This window comes from Entelurus aequoreus, linkage group LG02 (assembly GCF_033978785.1).
Source record: "Entelurus aequoreus isolate RoL-2023_Sb linkage group LG02, RoL_Eaeq_v1.1, whole genome shotgun sequence".
Lineage (NCBI taxonomy): Eukaryota > Metazoa > Chordata > Actinopteri > Syngnathiformes > Syngnathidae > Entelurus > Entelurus aequoreus.
In genome coordinates, this window is record NC_084732.1 from 56,133,742 (window position 1) to 56,140,805 (window position 7,064).

Here is a 7,064-nt window from a genome sequence, read left to right on the forward strand (position 1 = left end):
GCGTCGTAAGCGTGTCTCTTAATAGGAGCCATTTTGGGGTCTTTAAATAAACAAACAAATGGAAATCAAAACGGCACGCCTCTACTCAGTCATATATCCCAGCATGCACCGCACGCTTCTTCTTCTTCTACGGGGCAAAATGAAGACGGGGGAAAATGAAGTCGGCGGCTGCTTACCGTAGTTGCGATTGATTGATTGATTGAAACTTTTACCTGTTGGAGGCTCAATATTGGTCCATATATAAGGCGCACCGGATTATAAGGCGCACTGTCAGCTTTTGACAAAATTGTAGGTTTTTAAATGCGCTAGTGCGGAAAATAAGGCATGTTTATATACATATACTGTATATAAATATTATGACAAGCGGTAGAAATGGATGGATGGATGGAAATAATATATATGTATACAATTTATATATATATATATATATATATATATATATATATATATATATATATATATATATATATATATATATATATATATATATATATATATATATATATTATATACACATACACACGTTTATTAATTCATATATACATACATACGTACATTATTTTATTTATACATATTTACGCACATACATATGCTCCCACACTGTACAAATACACATACTGAAGCACATATGCATACATACACTCATGCATATAATCACGTTTCATCAAACATATATTAAAATCCTTCCTAGGGGAAATTGGGTAAAACATGGCACACTAATGAAGTTTAACCCATTTTTACTATAACACTGTACAATGTTAATATAGTTCGCTTCTCTTTCTTACACTGTTTTTATCTGCTTTTTTTTGTAATTCAAGTTATAATTACATATATGTATTGTTGCATTTATTATTATTATTCATGATCAATAGTGCTATTTATATTGGTATTTGTATTGCTCCATCTGTAGTGCAACAATGTTCATTGTAATTTTTGTGTTGTCAACATTTACTTCACTAACTTCTTCTTTGCTATCATTTTTTGCTGATGTTGTTCTGTTGTTGTTTTTCGTGTTGTCTCTTCTTCTTTTCAACCCCTCTTCCTCCTCATGTCCGGCTGCGGTAAACATTAAATAAATCCACCCAATCCAAAGTCAAATACAAATAAGGAAACAAGAGAAGTATTTCACACTTCTCTTTTGTAAAGCAAATCTGTACAGCAAATATGGGCATCTCAACAATATAATTTGCCTGAGTGGCTGGAAAGGACAAAAAAATATATATATACATATAAAATATGTATGTCCCCCGACCGGCCAGTGAGAGTTACCATAATTACAAAGGCGAAGAAGCAGCAACACATAAATAATACAAAAAGAATAATACTTTGGAAGGAAGTCGTAGTACCCACGCAGTCACAGAGAGAACGTGCAAACTCCACACAGAACCATCCTGATCCCAGGATCAAACCCAGGACATTCGTATTGTGAGGCACATGCACTAACCCCTGTTCCACCATGCTGCACCCTACTTCCAAAGACATGCAGCTGGGGATAGGTTGATTGGCAACACTAAATTGTCCCTAGTGTGTGAATGTGAGTGTGAATGTTGTCTGTCTATCTGTGTTGGCCCTGTGATGAGGTGGCGACTTGTCCAGGGTGTACACCGCGTTCCGCCCGAATGCAGCTGAGATATGCCCAGGACCCCCTGTGACCCAAAAAGGGACAAGCGGTAGAAAATTTATGGAATAAGAATAATACAAAAATGGCCACAGAAAAAACTCCCGGTGGGGCAATGATGTCATTTTGTTTGACAGCTAACAGGTCCAACTGACTCTCAACTAGACTGAAGAAGTTCTGGGTTTATATCCAATTAAAGACCTAAAGAAAACAATGAACTAGAACAGCCAAAAACAAAACAAAACAATGAACTAGAACAGCTGAATGAAAACCGACATGCCTGGTTTCATGCAGTTTTTTTCTAAACATTTACGATTGTAGCTGAGATAGGCTCCAGCACCCCCCGCAACCCCGAAGGGATTAAGCGGTAGAAAATGGATGGATGGATGGATTTACATATTTTAATGAGTATACAATAACAGCTGTCATTGCAGACTGTTATATAATTTGAGAGGTGGCCTAGTTTTGATCAGTGGCAATCTGGGAAAAGAAACTGCACAGATTGTATATTTCCAATTTTGATGACTTTGCTAAAGTTAAAACAACTTTTATGAGCATATTCTCTTTAAGGGATCATGAAGTTAGTCACTTACTCCACAGTCCAATTTTCATTTAAAAATGTTACTGATGATCTTGCTTATTTGGCTGATTTTGTGGGTTTCATTTATTAAAGAGGGGTCGGGGGCAAAAGAAAATTGGTTGAGGTAAACTGAGAGAAAAAACAATAGAAAATCGGTGTATATTCAAATTAGTGCTGCCAAATGACATTTTATAAAAATTATATTAATTACACTTTCTACTTTGGACAAATCACAAATAATCACAGGTTATTGCTTGTTTGCATAAATAGAATTAACCAGGGGCGTCACTAGCTTTTAAGGACAGGAGGGGTTTAGCTCCCAGGAGATGAACAGGATGCGAGCGAACGTCGCGCATGAGCACAACACTTTACAAACTGCTAACAAAGACTTAGAAATTATTCATTGTTATTATTATTATTTCAGTCGGTTTATTTTCAATGTGTGTTCAGTACAACAACAAACATGGGTTTGCACAGTGACATTTTGTTTACAGCATCAACAAGAAACAATTACTTGCATGATCCTTCAAGATACACTGAAACACAATGAAAGTCATGGCATTAGCCTCTATGTTATTCATTCACAACATAGAGGCTAATGCCACAACTTTCGCTCACAATACAATAATTGTTTGTTCCCAAATATTTTGAAGTTGCACAGATTACATTTTGGGCACATATGTGACTAAAATGGTTGTAAATTCAAGCCCTGGAAATATTACTTAATTACTTGAATTAAAGTAATATATGGATCGGGATAATTTGGCTTATATATAATCTATTTTTATATATATATATATATATATATATATATATATATATATATATATATATATATATATATATATATATATATATATATATATATATATTATGGCAAGCCGTTAAGGAAATTAAATATATATGGAAGTCTGAATAGAAATGGGTAACGTTTATATATACTGTAAATAAGAAAGACTTAGTCTGCTGATCTGAAAAAGAGCCAAAGCTGTCAAAGAGCTGAGGGACCATCTTCAAAATGCAATGCTGAAACAAATAATGCAAACAAAAAAATTTAACTTTCAGGGTTTGAGATTAACGTAGTCCCGTCGTCCCGGGGACGGTAAAAAACGGGATGAAATGAAATGCGGGACGATGGCTTTTAACCATTTTTTTTCTTTTTCTTTTTATGTATTTATTAATTTTACATTTTATATTAAATGTCTTGGATTTTCCTCCCTCTGAAAATCCTATGAAATGTTTAACAAGCCATCCTATAATAATACAACAGCTATTACTGTAACAATACAATAAAACAAATATATTTAATTATGTTTTTTTCCATTATTTTAACAATAGGCTAATGTATATTACTTTATATAGATTCTACAAGAAACACAAAACTTAAAAACTAAATTATTTACAATTGCAGACACAAGGTTTCGTGCAGCTTCACTCATTGTAAAGGAAGACGGAAGTCCACGCAGGAGAAAAATGACTACAAATATGGTGTCTGTTTTTTTTTACTAGAGAATGTTGTGGATCAATCATTCTGGTGATGTTACGTAAGGACATATATATATATATATATATATATATATATATATATATATATATATATATATATATATCAAATAAAACAAATGGCTTATCGATAAGCCATTTTTTATTTTTTTATTTATTACAACGCCAAAATAGGCCTAACGCCAATGGTTGTAATTCTGTAGCACTTTGAGATTTGGAATCAAATGTAAAGTAGATTACAAATACAATCTATTATATAAATAAATTATATATATATATATATATATATATATATATATATATATATATATATATATATATATATATATATATATATATATATATATATATATATGTATATGTGTCCTTACGTAACATCACCAGAATGATTGACAATTAGGAGGACCAATAGTCAACATGATCCACCCAGAAATAAATAAAACAAATGGCTTATCGATAAGCCATTTAAAAAAAAAAAAAGTTTTAATATTTCTTTATATGTATCATTATTCTCCTACTCACCTTTCTAGTAGAGGCCTCTCCCCTCTCACTTTCTGTGCTCCCCTGCCCTGACTCCTACAGGTCAATAGGGGTTGTGGAGTGATTATAATTATTATCTACTGACGATAGTCATACGTGAGAAACACAGCTGATGCTCCAGAAGGAAGTAACCCCAAAGATAGCAAATGGTAAAAAAGAGTGCACATTTAACTATAAATAACCAGGACCTTCATGATGCATTTCAGGCTAACTAGCTAACTAAGTAGCAGCATTGTTTTAGAGTGGGAATGTAACGTTTTGTCAAACACAGACATGGTGTAAAGTAGAGCTAATACATTTTACTACAAGCAGTGATGAAAACGTACTTTCTTGAAAACGTTTCTTATGTCCATTTTGCATCCGTTCACGTTCTTGTTCTGCAGTGCTGTGTGCTAATGTGCTTCGTACACCTGCAGGACCGCAAGCAAGGTCACAGAGAAAATGCGGACTGGATTTTGAGTGATGTGGGCATTTTCTATATGAACAAGTCCAAGGACCGCAAGCAAGGTCGCAGAGAAAATGCGGACTGGATTTTGAATGATGTGGGCATTTTCTATATGAACAAGTCCAACGACCTCAAGCAAGGTCGCAGAGAAAATGCGGACTGTATTTTGAGTGATGTGGGCATTTTCTATATGAACAAGTGGAATGGATTGGATACCGATGCACTAAAGGGGCTCTCTACCTTACGCTATGAAGTGAGGGGAAACTGAGTGAATTATGACAGGTTATATGATTATTTATTTAAACTCATATTCGGGCCACTTTATAATGAATATGTCGGCATGTATTTGTAAAAAAAAAGTACAAAATTAATAAATATAACACCAAATTATTTAGGGGGGCTTGAGCCCCCCTAAAATAGGCCTAACAACGCCAATGGAATTAACATAAAAACCCACAATAGTGGGACACAAATGCAATTTGTATCATCATAATGGCATCCTGGAACATGTGTAATAGTTTTACTTGAATGCACATCCTTTTTTTGCTCAAAACATGTTAGCAGTTTTATCTAAAGTCCCATCGAGGTTTATTTTGAAGTATAATTTGCCAGTAAGCACAAAAGTCTGCGTCTCCTCACTCATCTTTGCACTGACTCATGTATAAAGAGTTTCTACTAAAAATGGACTTACGATCAAATCAAGAAAATGGCGTACGCCAGTAAAAATTCAGATATAAAAGTGTTTGCATGCACAAATCCAAGCACAATTCTTCGTTACATCGCAATCGGCTTGAAATCAACCTCAGACGTGTGCGTGGCTTGGAACGACCAGACCACGCTAACCTTATAAGGACGCAAATCATATTGAAAGTGGCAATGTGACTCAGAACGGCATGCAGTAGGCAGTGCTTCTTTCTCCTGCTACGAAAAACAGCACACAGGCTAACAAGAAGTAAATAATTGGTCGGGCATCAGGAACAAGGAAAGTGAAGTGAAGATGGATGTACATCGCCAAAACAGACACACTTTCCAAAATATAATCGCTGCAACTGTAGCTGCATTTCCATTACGCCTAGAAATGCGCAAAACCTAAATATTGCAATAAGAAACTGGTAATAGAAAAACCCATATTTTTTAAAAAAACCTCTCAAATATCGCGAAAACATTTTTACAAGCTCTCTAAACATGATAGAAATACTTTCTTTCGCATTTACAGAACACCTAAACACTTTAGAAGGGTGGGTGACTCTGATTCTCCCTTATAGAAATACACTTTGTCTATCTTAAAACAAAATATGCTCATACAGTAGGCCTGGTGGTCCCAGCAAGCTTAGTTTTGTTAAAATTATTTTTCGTTTAAACATGCCTGTGCTATAAAAAAAAAGGGATACGAAAGACTTTGACTCTTGTTTGATTACTCAATGTATTATTACAATATACAGGCGAGGACTGTCAATGTGTCTCCGCAGTCTCGTGTGCTTCTGCCCGCTGGAGTCACAGGAAGACATTGTGGCGAAATGATCGCCTAGAAAAATATACAGTACAGGCCAAAAGTTTGGACACACCTTTTCGTTCAATGCGTTATCTTTATTTTCATGGCAATTTACATTGTAGATTGTCACTGAAGGCATCAAAACTATAAATGAACACATGTGGAGTTATGTACTTAACAAAAAAAGGTGAAATAACTGAAAATATGTTTTATATTCTAGTTTCTTCAAAATAGCCACCCTTTGCTCTGATTACTGCTTTGCACACTCTTGGCATTCTCTCGATGAGCTTCAAGCACACCTGTGAAGTGAAAACCATTTAAAGGTAGGTCTTTATAATCATTGCACAAGTACAACGAAACTTTGTTTCCAGCACAAACCCGTTCAAGATTATACAAACAAACAGTGTACAGGGTTACAGAACAGGAACGTCTGGAGTGGGGAAAAACCTCCATAGCAAAGCACATACATACATACATATTACAACATCCATCTCGACATATCTAGCAACAGGGGGGAGGGAGTGGGGGTCACGGTGGCAGGCTGCAGCTCTCCAGGCGCTGCCCATCCGTCCATCACCCCTAAGGGATTTGCGTCAAGAGCGTTGGATGGGGGGTTGGGTATGTGGGTGTGGCGTATATTTTTGTGGATGCATGTCTGTGTGTAAGCCTGCTGCGTGTCTCTGTTCCGCGGCCTTGGTGTCGTGCAGCCGCTAGTCAGTCCAAGGTCAACAACAACAGGTGTGTGTCCATGAGAGACAAGAAGGGAGTTTGTTGTGTCTTCGCCGCACTGTCCTTCGGGAGAGTCTCAAAGCCAGGGAAACGATCCAAGTTAGAATGTTTTGTATGCGAGTGAAAATAAAATTTGCTTTTCACTCTAAATTGTCTA